The sequence below is a fragment of the Pongo pygmaeus genome, chromosome 21, assembly GCF_028885625.2.
Source record: "Pongo pygmaeus isolate AG05252 chromosome 21, NHGRI_mPonPyg2-v2.0_pri, whole genome shotgun sequence".
In the NCBI taxonomy this organism is placed as follows: Eukaryota; Metazoa; Chordata; class Mammalia; order Primates; family Hominidae; genus Pongo; species Pongo pygmaeus.
In genome coordinates, this window is record NC_072394.2 from 50,536,367 (window position 1) to 50,551,479 (window position 15,113).

The 15,113-nt window shown below is 50.2% G+C and overlaps 1 long non-coding RNA gene across 1 annotated transcript; it reads left to right on the forward strand.

The window, feature by feature from the left end:
• Positions 1-4,798: 4,798 nt before the first annotated feature.
• LOC129021705 (uncharacterized) lies at positions 4,799-12,531 on the forward strand. Its single transcript, XR_008496122.1, has 4 exons — positions 4,799-5,187; positions 6,818-7,060; positions 10,650-10,762; positions 10,910-12,531. It is a non-coding gene; the product is annotated as an uncharacterized LOC129021705 (long non-coding RNA).
• The last annotated feature ends 2,582 nt before the right edge of the window (positions 12,532-15,113 follow it).

Below are 15,113 nucleotides of genomic sequence, written 5' to 3' on the forward strand. Positions count from 1 at the left end.
CAGGGCCACATGGGGAACCCGGGGAACCGTGCTCTGCAGGGCCACGTGGGGAATGCTTCCTTTCAAGAGGAAGAGGGAGGAAGTGAGACTTTATTGAGCAATGAATGGGTAGGCAGAGTCACCAGGCTTAGGGTTGTGAGTTTGAGTCACTTCAGCAGGCTCTGGGAAACAGGGGCTGTTCCTAGTTGTCTGGTACCTGGCCCTGGAGAGGGGGAGCCCAATAAAAGAGGTGGTTGGGGCGTGTGGGCTCTTGATTTGTTTTTCATTTGCAAGACATGCTCCAGATGAGTTGTTTCCTGTCTCTTAGGAATTGGCAAGCATGGGAAGAGCACGCTGTCCAGGGTCGGCAAGGCCTGGAAATGTCAGAGCATCAGAATACTGAAAAGACATGGTCAGTACTCATACACAGACATGACACGCACATATACACACATACGCAGACTCACACATGTGAGCAGCTGAGTTAAAAATGCCTTCCATTCCTGGAAGCAGGAGTCATATCACTTTCTCCAAAGCATGTCTTTTTCTATGCAATGGTGTGCTTTAGGTGCAAGAACACTTGAGAAACGGCAAAGATAAAGTTAAACAAATCCAAGTGTTATAATTCTGCATTATGCATATGTTTTGACTTTTCATCTTTTATTCAGAGAGTAAGAAAACCAAATAGAGTAAAGGAAGCCCAGCCAACCAGCTCAGTTTCATGTGGGCAGAACCAGCAGGAAACTGAAAGGGAGAGAAGCCCCTTGCCAAAGCCGCCTTCACTTGCACTGGGAAGCCCACCACAGGCCACCACCTGGGCTGGGAGGTTCGTCAGCAGGCGCTGGCCTGTGACAGTCACACTTCCTGCTCCTCAGTCTGAGATGCTCCAACCAGATGGCGGAGGCCCGATGGGGAAGGAGCAGCCTCCGTGGAGGCCCGCCTGGTTTTCCAGCCCTGGACTTGCAGCCGGGACATGAGGGCTCCCTCCTACTCTCCCACCCCTCCTGCTGGTGAAGCAAGCCCCTCCTACTCAGAAGGGAGCTTTCTCTGCCCTGGAAGATGCTTGGAAACTTGGCGATGCTTCCAGACGGGCAGGCGCCAGGGGCCTGTTCACCCCTCCTCCTCCTTCTCCTGGACTCACTGACCTTCCTTCTGTGCCACAAACAGCCAGGTTCATTCCCAACCCAGGGACTCTGTGTGACCGACCGTTCTCCTCTCGGATGCTGTCCCCAGCCCTGTGCATGGCTGCCCCTTCTCACCTTTCAGGGCTCTGCCAGGTGTCACCTCCTGGGTGAGCACTTCCCTGGCCACCCTGTCCCCAGGAGCCCTCTCCACCAAGGCACTTCCTAGCATCTCACCCCATTTCTTCTTCTCAAGACCCCTCATCACCATCTGAAATGAATTTGAGCATGTGTTGACTTGGGAAACATCTCTCCCCCTCCTTACCTGTGTGTGAGCTCCAAGGAAAATCAGTGTCCGACCTGACTTACGAACCTGTGTCCCCAGAGCCTATAGCGGTACCCAGCCCAGAGGTGCTGGCTGCACATGATGCTGATGACTCCTAGGGTGAGCCTGGCATCTGAGTCCAGGGTTCAAGTCCTGATTCAGCTGTTCCCAGGCACCTGACTTTGGGAGAGATGCCTTCTTTCTGGGTCAAGGTTTTTTCCTTTGTGGCATGAACCAATACTCCGATATCCATCAGTCTCAACTGCTGGGGCTCAAAGACCAAGGTGACATATGTCAAGGTGCTTGGCCAACTCAGAGAGCTGTGCAAAGAGAAGTGACCATGTTAAGTTGCTGGCCCATGCCTGGGTAGAAGTCAGGGAGTGGGCTAAGGAAGAGCATGGTGATGGCCCGCCTGGCGGAAGTCTGCAGTGTGTGGGTGTGTGTGTGCGGATGTGTTTGTGAATGCGTGTTATTAATGTTGTTTAATTGCCATTCAGGCTCCATAAATAGTAGCTAATTCTTCCTATGTGCCGAGCATATACACTCACTTAATTCTTGCAACAGCCCTGTGTGGTAGGCACTGCTGTTACCACATCATCCCCATTCTACAGATAAGGGAACTGAGGCAAGGGAGAAGAAATGACATAATATCCTGGACCCTGTTTGATGCCATTGTGGACAACAGGCCGCCTGAACTCACATTTCCAGGCTCCACCTGGCCATTTCTGTGACTCTAATTTCCCCAGTCAAAGCTTAAATTCATCACCCTGGTGTCCCTTTAGGATAAAAAAGTGATTAATTTTCTGCAGCTCTTTTCTCTTTCTAGGTTAAATCTATTTTGGTGGGGAGGCTGGGGGCACTGGGAATATGATATTGATCAATCTAGAATGTGTGGAGGAGTGGACAGCAGTTTTTAATCAGACAAGACCTTCAACCTCGGCACAGATCATCAATTTGCAGGTTCTCCTGGGACATGGACGTGGCGCATGGGGCTGCGTTCACCTGTGGTGGGGACATGTCAACTCGTTCTGGGGTTTCAGGACTCCACTTGAACAGACCCAGTTCTCGTGGCACTGTAGGCAGAAGAGAGCAACACGTGTCACATGGGGCTGGGGCTGGGGTCTTCTGAACACCCTGAAGGGGCATCTCTGGGTTTCACCTACCTGGACAGTTTCTCTCTGTTTTGCTAGTTCTTCACGGGCTTCCCTTTGTGGGAAACAACCTTCCTCCACTATGGTTTTTTTTTTTTTTTTTTTTTTGAGACAGGGTCTTACTCTGTCACCCAGGCTGGAGTGCAGTGGCTAGATCAGGGCTCACTGTAACCTTGACCTCCCAGAGTCAAGCGATCCTCCCACCCCAGCCTCCCTAGTAACTGGGATTACAAGTGTGCACCACCATGCCCGGCTAATTTGGGTTTCGCCATGTTACCCAGGCTGGTCTCAAACTCCTGAGCTCAAGCAATTCACCCACCTCTGCCTCCCAAAGTGCAGGGATTACAGGCATGAGTCACTGTGCCTGGTGCCCCCTTCCCCAACTCTTAATCCCCCAACTCCTCAGCTCCAAGATTGTCAAGTGACCCAGACCCAGCCAATCAAACATACTCAGTGATGGCATCAGGAGGTGGGTTCCTGAGCCCAGCTTGTCTGATCTGAGTCAGTCCCTGGACTTCTGCTGGGGAATTGGGGAAGAGGCTTCTCTTTTCTACTGTCCTTGCTGGGATGATGGGAGGATCAGGATCTGCTGGGGCATCTTTGTCATCTCATGAGTACTGTGTGACCCAGAAGGGAGCCCATCCAGGAGGACGCCAGCCTGAGAAATGGAAGAGATCCCTTCCTGATGACGTCATTTTGCACCAAGATCCAGCTGTGCCTGTAGTCAAATACTGCTGGGCCATTAAGTTTCTGGAGTGAAGATATTCATGTTGTGGCTCATTTAAGTTTGAGTGGGTGTTCTGTCCTTTGTGATCAAGAGTGCTGCCCAATAGAGCTTGCAGTGAGCCGAGATCGTGCCACTATACTCCAGCCTGGCGACAGAGAGAGTCTCTGTCTCAAAAAAAAAAAAAAAAAAAAGAGTGCTGCCCGATAGATGACAGTTCCCCCTTTTTGTCTCAGTGACTTTTAGAGCTTTTGGAGGTCTGCTGTTGGGGGCCCTAGGCTGTAGAGAGATTCATATTTGTCCTGTATTCTTGGGAAACCTTTGAGCTAAGACTGGACTGAAATGGCCTCAGATGCTCTAATCAAATTGAGACCTGGTCCAGTCTTGTGGGCCCCTAAACCAAAGGCGAATAAGGTGCCTGGCTAGCAGGAGGTTGTGACCCCCAGGCTGATGGTGGGGTGAGAGCTGGGAGTCTGGATGGGCCAGATGTAGGCAGACAGCAGGATGAGGTTCAAAGGCCACAGCTAAGAATGACATTGAAGATCAAGACCTGTGCTGTCCTCCATGGCAGTCACTGGGCACCTGGGGCTATTTCAGTTTGTATCAATGAAAACTAAATAGCTTTAAAAATTCAGTTTCTCAGTCACGCTAGCCACATTTTGAGTGCTCCATAGTCACATGTGGCTAGTGGCTGCCATATTGGACAGTGCAGACACAGAACATTTTCACCATGTGCAGAAAGTTGTACTCAACAACACGAGACAGACATATAAGGTTTTGAGTCCAGAAAACATCAAGTTGGAGAGAGGCAGTAGCAAGAAAAAAAAAAAGCAACAATAAGGGGGACTGTGACCAAGAGGCCCCCACTCATTCATTCCATCCTTCCTTCATTCATCTCTTCACCTCACATTGATTGAGCTCCTATCAGGCACCCTCTATGGCTGCGGGCTCCAGGGAAACACAAGAGAATTACACAGATGTAGCCTCAGACTACACAGAGCTCACGTTTAGTCTGAGGAGTCAGACACTAAAGGAGGTAAATAAGTCACTAAACAAGACAATTCCAGAAAATAATAAATGCCAACATGAAAAGAGAGCAGGTAATAGGACACAGCGTCTTTGGTGGGAGGATCAGGCCTCAAGTTTGGGGAGACGTGTCATCTTTGGGCAGCTAAAAACTACAGGGCTCAGAGAACCTCAGACATACAGAAAGGAGAGGAATGCTCTGCTCTATAGCCCACTCCCTGGAAGGCTGGGAAGCCCTGGTCCAGGGAAAGCACGGAGTTCTAGGAATTGGGAAGGGAATCCAACCACAAGGACAAGAAGTGGACAGGGGCCTCCAGGAAGCAGAGAAGAAACGAAGCGCAGAAGTGGCCATGGGGCCATCGTGGAGTCTGTTTCATGGACAGAAACACAAAGGGGCTGTTAGGAACAGCCACCCCTGGCCAGCCCCGCCTGTGATTGTGACCTGACACTCGTGGTTTGTGAAGGTTGTTTGGTGACTTCGTGTTTCAGAGGCATTTCGCCTCTCTGCTTTTGGCACCTCCATGAGTGGACTTTTCTCTTGGGGCTCACAGTATTTTACCCACTTCAGGGAGGTGGCTGGTTGCAGTTTAGCAAAACAGCCACTGACATTGCTGCTCCTTCAGCCTCTGCAGATGGAGCTGCAAGATCCTCGAGGCCTTTTTAATCCCCAGAAACAAAGTTCGCAGGAGGCCAGAGCCTTTGGTGGTGGGGAGCGGAGTCAGCAGGGGGAGGGGAGAGGCCTTTAGGAGAGACTGAGCCGCCAGGCCATCGAGGGAACCTGGGCCAGGGATGAGGCACTTCAGCCCTCGGAGCAGCTGCAGCAGCAGAGTCTGACCTCCCAGCAAGGAGTGCTGGCTACAGGTTTGTTTTCTTTGAGCAAAACCTCAGAAACAAAGATGCCTATGATGACCTCTGCACATAGGAACTTTCCATTTCTGCATTACGCAGGGCATATGTGTGTCATTTAGGTGTTAAAACAGACCAAAATGTGTTCTCCCGCTCGGAAGCAAGCAAAGTCAACCCCAGCTGCTGTTCCCTGACAGTCCAGTGAATTCAGCCAAAGGAAATGGCCCCACATGGAGGTGGGTGAGGCCCAGGGAGGACGATTGTGGTGGGAAACTCAGCAGGCGGAAATGTTCTCTTGGTTTCTGGGCAGGCTGGAGGTTTCCCAAGGGCCGGTGAAGTTTCAGCCCTAATAGCTGCAGGATTCTCTCAGGGCAAGTGACAGAAGACCTGATGACTCCGGTGGCTTAGCGGAGAGTGCATTAACAGGCTTGACCACTTGTGCTCGACCTTCAGGCAAGCTGGGTCTGACCCCTGGACACTGTCCCCTGGAGCCCCTGGCCTCCACGTGTCCACCCACTGCCATGGTCGTGGCTCCTCGGCAGGAGGAGGCCCAGCAGCCTTCAGGTGCCCCTGCCTGGTGCTAGCTGCCCACCGAAGCTCTAGCCTCACACTCTCAGGTTCAAATCCAGGGACAAGAGCAGATCCCACAAAGGCCACGAGAGTCACTCTAAACGGTCAGCTTAGGTCCTTCCTTCACTGAGCCCATTGCTTTCCAGGGCAAGTGGTGCTGGCTGGGCTAGGTCCAGCTCTCGTGTCCACCCTGAGACCTGAGGTTCAGGGTCAGCTCACCCTAGACACATGGATTGAGTGGGGAAGGTGAATCCTCAAATGCTAATCAGGTTCCGTCATACAGAAGGGGAAGCGGAGGCAGGAGGATGCAACAAGACCTGTTCCCTCCTCTAACGGCACTTGTAGGACAGCCCAGCCACACATTCAAAGAATCTTGAAGGAATAGGATGGTTGGTGTGGTTGGTGTGGAAGAAGATTCATAAATTCTGGATTTAGCTTTGAGGGATTCAGCCGACCTGAAATTTATACCTGTGCAAGTAGGTGGTTGCTGGGTAGGGTGACCACTATTGTCTTTCTCCATCACCCAGGGCTGTGCTCAGCTCAAAGCCATAGAAGCCCAGGCACGGTGGCATCTCTGGGGGGAAGTTGCCTTATTCCAGATTCACAGGTCCGGGGGCGAAGGGGCCGGAGCAGGTGTGGGGCTGCAGGATATCGCCCTGGGCCTGGCTCCTTCTGCCTTTCTGCCACCATCCTCAGCTGGTGCCTTTACCTCGAGGCCTCCTGCGGTTGCTGGTGCTGCCATGCTCGGCCTCCTGTCTGCCTCCAGATGGGAGAGGAGGAAGGAGGAGGTGAGAGCAGGAGAGAGCTTACATAAGAGACCACATTTTCCCAGAATCCCCAGCAGCTGCCTGTTCTCCCCCTCCACTGGGCTAGAGCTGTGTCACACAGGCTGAGTGGCCAGGAAGCTGGGCACCATCCAGGGAGCGTGTGATCGTCGGGGTCCTGTTGGTAAGAAAAGGGCATGTGGGTAGACATCTGGAGTGCCTGTCATGGTCCAATTAACTGGCTAAAGGGATTTGTGGGTGTGCAGCTGTTTTCAATCAAAAGTACATAGTTCATATCTTCCCAAACACAGATTCCTGCTTTTGAGTAATGAAGGCGACCAAACCACATGACCCTGCCTGCGAAGATTCCACCTGGACTCCCGGTTCCTCCAAGGAACTGTCGTGCATTTCAAATCCAACAGAAATTCTCCAAATCTCTACCCTCCTCAGAGTGCAGAGTTGGCTGCTTTTCTGTGCCCCCCGCTGATCACCGCAACCCCTGGGTGCCTCGGCCTGCGAAGCCCCAGCTGTCCTCCGTCTGCAGACAAGCCAAGGTATGAAAGCCTCCTCGCTGGCCCAGGAGCCTGTCATTGTCCTCCAGCAGCTCCAGCCTGGATGCGGCCCCAGAGATAAAGCATATCTCTTTAAAAAGCCACGGTGGCCCATTATTTCTGCTTGAAAACACCCCTGGCTCTCTGCTGGCAAGCTGAGTGACAGGCCCCGGCTGTTGTGCTCAGAGCTGCATAGAGTCACGTCAGTCTGTCGTCTTGTGTAGTGAGCAAGCTGGTATCTGCAGATGGCGTGCAAATAAAATCCCGTCCTGGCATCCAGGACTTGGCTGGGGGTTGCAGAGAGAACCACATCTGCAGAAGAGTTGGTAATATTTTACAGTCCCAGCCTCATGTCCTTGTGAAATGCCCTGTTCATACTGGGCTACAGGGGCAGGAGCAAAAATGATACAATGACAATTCCTGGGCTGTGTTCTGCAATATTCTGCAACACTTCCTCAAGAAATCTCCAATCTTTAAAAATAGACTGAGCACAATTAAACAATCACTATATAGATATTTATTTTCTTTTCTTTCTTCTTTTTTTTTTTTTTTGAGAGGGAGTCTCGCTCTGTCGCCCAGGCTGGAGTGCAGTGGCGCGATCTCTGCTCACTGCAAGCTCTGGCTCCTGGGTTCACGCCATTCTCCTGCCTCAGCCTCCCGAGTAGCTGGGAGTACAGGCACCGCCACCACACCCGGCTAATTTTTTTATATTTTTAGTAGAGACAGGGTTTCACCGTGTTAGCCAGGATGGTCTCGATCTCCTGACCTCATGATCCGCCCGCCTTGGCCTCTCAAAGTGCTGGAATTACAGGCATGAACCACCGCGCCCGGCCCACTACAGATATTTCAACCAGAGGAATATAGTGAATCATCATCTACCCAACACCCAGGTTCAACAGCTCTCAGGGTTTGCCCCCTTCCTTCCAGCTCTTTCCCCTCTTTCTGCCAAATTATTTTAAAGCAAATCCCAGACCTCAAGTGGACATTTTCTAACAAAGTTGCAATATCCTAATCATCTCCAATGTTCAAATTCCCCCAGGTGTTTCTCAGATTTTTTTTTCTGGTTTCTTTTCCAGAAATTCAACAAGGACCACACGGCATTTGGTTGTTAAGTTTCTAACTTCTCTTTGGTTGACAGTGATCCCCTCTCCTTCATTTTACTTTTAATGCCACTGCTTGTTGAATTCCTGGGAGCAGTTGCTCTGTGGGATGCCCCATATCCAGGATTTGTCTGTCTGCTGCCTCGTGGTGTCATTTCAATTCCTTCCGCAGGTGGATGCTGCTGGACATCCTTGCCAAGGTGTGTCAGTTTCAATTAAACCCAGAATGGGGTGTTGGAGCTCAAAGGAGCGATCGTCAAGCCATTGCTTGAGCAAAGGAAGGTATTTTTTTTTCTTCCTGTCGCCCAGGCTGGAGTGCAGTGGTATGATCTCGGCTCACTGCAACCTCTGCCTCCCGGGTTCAAGCGATTCTCCTGCCTCAGCCTGTTGAGTAGCTGGGATTACAGGCGCCCGCCACCATGCTCAGCAGATTTTTGTATTTTTTTAGTAGAGATGGGGTTTCACCATGTTGGCCAGGCTGGTCTCAAACTCCTGCCCTCGTGATTTGCCTGCCTTGGCCTCCCAAAGTGCTGGGATTGCAGGTGTGAGCCACCGTGCCTGGCCTGTGTTTTAAGATGATTTCCTGGATTCTTGTTGAACTACCAAGGCAGGTGTTTGCTCCCAGGCTTCACCATCAAATTCCCTAATGGCTGTGTTCTGGGTTGAGTCACTTTAATGAGCTGCCCTGCCGTTCCCAGGTGAGATGTCAATTAGAATTTGCAGTCCCAATACCAGGGCCACGTTCTCACCACCTGAAGAAACCCTGACAGTCGAGATCAATGGGCTGGGTCTACACAAGCACACCCATAGGGCAACCCAAGGGCACGTTATTTTGGTCTGAGTTATCTCCTGAGTCAGGGACGTGAGTCTGGGAAGGTCAAGGTTCGCTTGTTATCGTTACGGAAAGACACTGACCTTGTGTGCTGGGCTCTGCCGTGGGCGCCTTCTTATTACAGCCTCAGAACAGCCTCAGGATGACTCATGATTCCCTCAATCACAGACGAGGACCTGAGGCTCAGGAAAGATACATTTGCACAAGGTCTCGCATCTTGTAGGTCTGGGTTCAGCCTGGTCCGACGGTTTCCATGCTTGCCCTGACCCTTCATTCCCTCCATTCCCTCCCAGCAGCCAATCAGTGGCTGTCCGGACATGCGCACCAGCTGTGCTGCACCCCCACCATATAAACTCCTCTAATCACTTCCCACTGCTCCCCATGTGAACCCCAAGGGGGCTCACCCTGTCCCAGGAGGCTCTACCTGATCCACACCCCCCACCCCTTCCTGCATCCCTGCAACCTGCTCTTCGTACGTCCTCAGTCCTAGCGTCCTCTCTGTTCCCTGGACTTGTCCAGCCCAGTCCTGCCTCCAGGCCTTGGCACCTGCTGTGCCCTTGACCTGGCGTGATCTCCTGATGGCTGTTACTGGGCTGGAATCTTCTCAGTCCTCAGCTTGAGCTCAAAGCTCACCTCTTCAGAGAGGCCGTCCTCACCTCCCCATCCAATGCGGCCTTTCTTCCCTTTGCTCTTTCAATTCCCAGTTTATTTCCTGTAGAGCAGTTTCACCCTCTTCACCAATCTTGTTTATTTCCCTGTTTATTGTGCCTCCTTTACCAGAACGTTCACCCTCTGAGGGCCTGGGCCAGGTCCGTCTGTTCACAGCTCTAGTGCTCAGAGAAGTCACTCCATAAATAAACAAATACTTTGCTCAGAAAATTGTGGATACGTAAGTGAAATAGGTCTGAATACATGAATTAAATACAAAGCAAATGTGAGTCATCTTTCCCAAGTAGTCATATCATAATACTAACAACAACAACAAAAATGAATGGGGCAGAATAGAATGCCTGCCTGGGGGAAGCTGGGCTGTGTCCCTGGACTTCCATTCCAGCAGGAAGAAGTGAAAACAGACTCCAAGGATTTCCACCGGACAGTGGCATGGCCGGACACTGTTTCTATGTCTAGTCGATGGAGCAGTGCCCCCATGTTATGGCTGGCACGGTGCTGCCTGCCCTTCTGGGGGCATGACGACCACGTACTGGCCCTCTCAGGGCACGGGAACCTTTGGCTGTTTATTTTATTTATTTATTTATTTATTTATTTATTTATTTATTTATTTATTTATTTTTGAGATAGAGTTTCACTCACTCTTGTGCCCAGGCTGGAATGCAGTGGCATGATCTCAGCTCACTGCAACCTCCACTTCCTGGGTTCAAGTGATTCTCATGGCGCAGACTTCCAAGTAGCTGGGATTACAGGCCTGCACCACCAGACCTGGCTAATTTTTGTGTTTTTAGTAGAGTTGGGGTTTCACCATGTTGCTTAGACTGGTCTCAAACTCCTGGCCTCAAGTGATCCTCCTGCCTCAGCCTCTCAAAGTGCTGGGATTACAGGCATGAGCCACTGCGCCTGCCCCCATTGCCTGTTTATTATCTCCTTTATTATTAAATTCCAAAGAGCTTTGGATGAATCTCTGTTTTTTTCTTCTCTATCCCAGAGGATGTTCTCAGACCTGATGGAGTCACTGAGGGACCCTGATGAGGGCTCTGAGTAGCCCTGGATGGGAAGGAGACCTCTTCATCCCCAGGCACAGGGAGACCGGCTTGTGCAGTATGTTCCTTTCCTGCATTTCAATCCAGCTAAAAGTATTAGCCTTCACTTCCTGCTTCACTTCAGGGGTCCCCATCTCTGAAGCCAGATTCACCTGAGGCGGCTTCTTCCTTGTGACCTGACATCGCTTTTATGTTTTTATTCCAGAACCACCTGAGAGAGAAAAGAGAACTGGTTATAAAAAGGAACTGCTTCTCTTAATGACTCTTCAACTCCAGAGCGACCTGCCCAAGGGCAGGGAGCAGTGGGACTCGGGGAGTTTCTGAAAGCAGGGGCCATCCATCGCCTGGCCCTGCCTCTGGCTACGTGCTGCCTTCTGCAGACCTCATCACTGCTGTCCTCTGTGGCGTTTAATCAATGGCCTTTCTAGGGGTTCTGAGTGATGCTGTCTCTTGTCGGATGAGAATCCACCTGCAGTTGCCTCTGGAAGGAGTGTTCCAAAAGAGGGGGGTCCCAGGTTCTCCCTCTGCTGGGAGGGGGGAGGTCACAGGAGACGCTTTGGCCCCTGGGCAGCCCTTGGGGTTCCTGAAACTCCACAGGGTCAGTGACAACAAGGAACATGCTGCGGACCAGGCTCCTCCAGGCTCAGCCCCAGAGGTGGGACAGAAGAGATGCCCAGAGCTCTGGGCCCCTGCGAGATCCAGCTCCCTTGTCCGCTTACAGCCGTGGCTCTGCCATCACCTACCTGGAACCTGGCAGGCTGTTCTCATGTCTCCTCTATCCTTGGTCATGTCAGCAGCCAAGAAGCCCAGGACCCAAGTCCTCCCTCATCCCCACTCCAATCTCCCCCAGCTCTGAGGCATGAGGACCCCCCCCACCAACTCTTCCTGATCCCCTTGCCCCCCTCCTACTCCCTGAGTCTGGGGTCCCCTTACTATCCTCCCTCCATCTTCTTTTCCCCACAGCATGGCTACCCTTGCACACGCTCAGTTTCTTGCTCATTTATTTATCTGAGTTCTAGAACGCATGCTCTGGGCAGCAAGAGCTTTTGTCTGCAGATTTTTATCTCATGTAAAATAGGCCATGGCTCTGGAGAGGGAGAAGTGCCACGGCTGGCCACTGGAGAAGTGGCTTAGGGCCAGAGGCACCTGCGTTGGGGGGACAGTGAAGGCTGTGGGGACGGAAGACCAGAGCTCAAGTGCTGCCTGCCTTTAACTTTCTGGACAGGCCACAGGAGAGGCTAGGCGGGGCTCCGTTTCCAAGTGTGGCGAGGAAGTCACTTGTCACCAGGGTTCCCTGCAATTGAGCCACCCATTAATGCATAATGATGTCAGCTCCTGCAAGCCTGTGAAATAAGTGCCAGGCCAGGGCTTTGAACTCCTGAGCAGCAAGGTGATTTGTATGTGCAGAGACCACTCACGAGGAGGCCCTTCAATACAAGTGTCCCCCCATAATCTGGGTTTCTCTCTAGTTTCAGTTCCTGAGCAGGTAAGCAAATTTCAAAATAATTTTTCCATAAGTCGATTATGAGGCATCGGTGCCATGGAGGTGTGGCTGACACCTCTGCCCTGGTTGCATCCTGCATCCCTGAAGCTCTGTGCTGTGACTCAGTGAGGTAATTGTCTCTGTACCCCCATCACTGCCCAGTGGATGCAGCCAGGGGCATGGTTTTCTCCCTTAGTTTACAATGAGATTAAAGGGGACATTCAACACTCCTGACTATAAAGAGACAGATACATGCTTTTCTTTTTCTTTTTTTCCTTTTTTCTCTTTTCCTTTCCCTCCTTCTTCCCTGTCTCTGGAAATCTCTACATAAAAGGATGCTCACTAAGGTGCTATTTTCTTTTTCTTTTTTCTTTTCTTCTTTTTTTTTTTTTTTTGAGACAGAGTTTCACTTTTGTTGCCCAGGCTAGAGTGTAGTGGTGCAAACTTGGCTCACTGCAACCTCCGCCTCCCGGATCCAACAGTCTCCTGCCTCAGTAAGGTGCTATTTTCTAACAGCAAAATGCTGGGAATGATCAAGATGGGGAAATGGGAGAAGAAAGCATGATATAATGATTCAGTAGACTATTACGCAGACATTCAAAATAGCTCCATGTAGACCAGGAAGTAGTATGAACTCAAGTGAAAACTGTAAAACAGCATGAAATGCATTTCGTTAAGTAAGAAATAGTATAATGTGATAAGATGTACACCAATCAGGAGGCTAAGTTGAGGCCCTGCTGTGCACCTAACGGCATGCACATGCTTGAAGACAATGCTTCTCACATGTTAATGTGCTCACAAACCACCTGGGGGGCTTGTTAAAATTTAGATTTCTATTCAGTAGGACCTGGATGGGCCCCGAAATTCTGTATTTTTTAACAATCATCTAGGTGATGGCTGCTGGTTTGCAGACCACACTTCAAGAAGCAAGACCTTAATAATATATTTTGACTTTGAACCTTCATAATAATCCTTAAAACTGAGTAAAACTGGTTCAGAGAAGGCCAGTGACCTCCCCAGATAGTGGCCTCTCAGGTAAGTGACACTGTCATGTGAGTGATGTCCTCAAGTGAGTGATGTCCCCGGACTCACACGGCAGGGACATGGTGGACTCAGGATTTGAACACAGATACCCAATTCCAAAGCTCCTAGTCTCAAACACATTGGCTGTAGCTGCAACTACATGAGTGATTTTTCTTTTTCCATAAAGTCTGTTTTTCATCATTGTCTCATTAATTAAAAATTGATTATAAGATTGTAAAAAATTAATAAGATGTTGTCCCCTCCAATAATCTCTGAGGGGGATGATGAAAATCACTTTTTTTTTTTTTTTTGAGACAGAGTCTTGCTCTGTGGCCCAGGCTGGAGTGCGGTGGCGTGATCTCGGCTCACTGCAACCTCCGCCTCCCAGGTTCAAGCGATTCTCCTGCCTCAGCCTCCTGAGTAGCTGGGATTACAGGTGCGTGCCACCATGCCCAGCTAATTTTTGTATTTTTAGTAGAGACGGGGTTTCACCACGTTGGTCAGGCTGGTCTGGAACTCCTGACTTCGTGATATGCCCACCTCGGCCTCCCAAAGGGGGATTACAGGCGTGAGCCACCGTGCCTGGCATTCATTTTTTTTTTTTTTTTAGACGGAGTCTCGCTCTGTCACCTAGGCTGGAGTGCAATGTGCAGTGGCATGATCTCGGCTCACTGCAACCTCTGCCTCCTGGGTTAAAGCGATTATTCCACCTCAGCCTCCCAAGTAACTGGGATTACAGGCACCCACTACCACACCGGGCTAATTTTTTTATTTTTGTAGAGATGGGGTTTCACCATGTTGGGCAAACAGGTCTTGAACTCCTAACTTCAAGTGATCCGCCCGCCTCAGCCTCCCAAAGTGCTGGGATTACAGGTGTGAACCACCGTGCCCAGCCTGAAAATCACTTTTGTATGACACTGTTCTGAATGGATTGAGGGAAGTAAGTGAATGTGAAAGAGGCTTTGGAAGGACGGCAGATGCTGAGTGTTTATCGCTTAAGTTCTCACTCTCCATGGCTCAGCACAAAACAAAAGATGTTTTACAGTGGCCTAAAATTGCAGTTGTTTTTGCCATGAAAATTCAACACAGCATCTTTGCTGTAAGAGTGACACAGACTTGAAGGGTCTGCTGTTACCGCGATGAACATTTTCAACCACGTGAGACTCTGAGAGTGAGAAATCTCACCTGGACAGTGACACAAAGCCCTCCCAAGCTACACTCTCTGAGTGGCTCCTGCCTTTTGCACCCTTGAACGTGGCCATGCATGGAAAAATCCCAATTTGGGATGCATCTCTCACAGCCATGCTTCAAGTAACCTGGAGATTGCATGTCAGTCCATATGTCCTTGTCTTAATAGAAACTAGAAGAGAAGAAAAATAAAACCCCCAGCCTCGTGAGAGAGTCTATAGGGAGTAGGGATAGAATAAAAGGTAAGTTAATCCATTCTCCATTTCTGCTCCTTTTTAAGATTTTTTGTTGGTATGGAAATATGTGCTTAGAAAAACACTGCAGATCTGTACCCCAGTGAAATGATCGAATACAAATAATTTTCAAAAAAGTCATCGAATTTAGCAGAGAAAAGCAAAAATATCAGATAGTCAAAATAGTAAAGTCACTCTCCAATTTAGAATCAGGACTGTATCCAGATATTTGGAACAGAGGAGGTTTTCTCGCTGAGTGGTCTGCAATGGCTGATGTTTGCCACTTCATTTTGGGAGTGCAGATACAGACTTTGCACTGACAGATGAAGCTCTGGTTGTCTTGTCACAGGTGGTCTCTTAGATCATGTTAACCTAAAAACAGGAGCAATTGGGGATAGAAAGTCCAGCCCTGTGATCCGGGCTCACGACTTCTTCCCAGGCCTCACTTTGCTCAGGGGTTACACTAAGGGGCTGCACTAGAT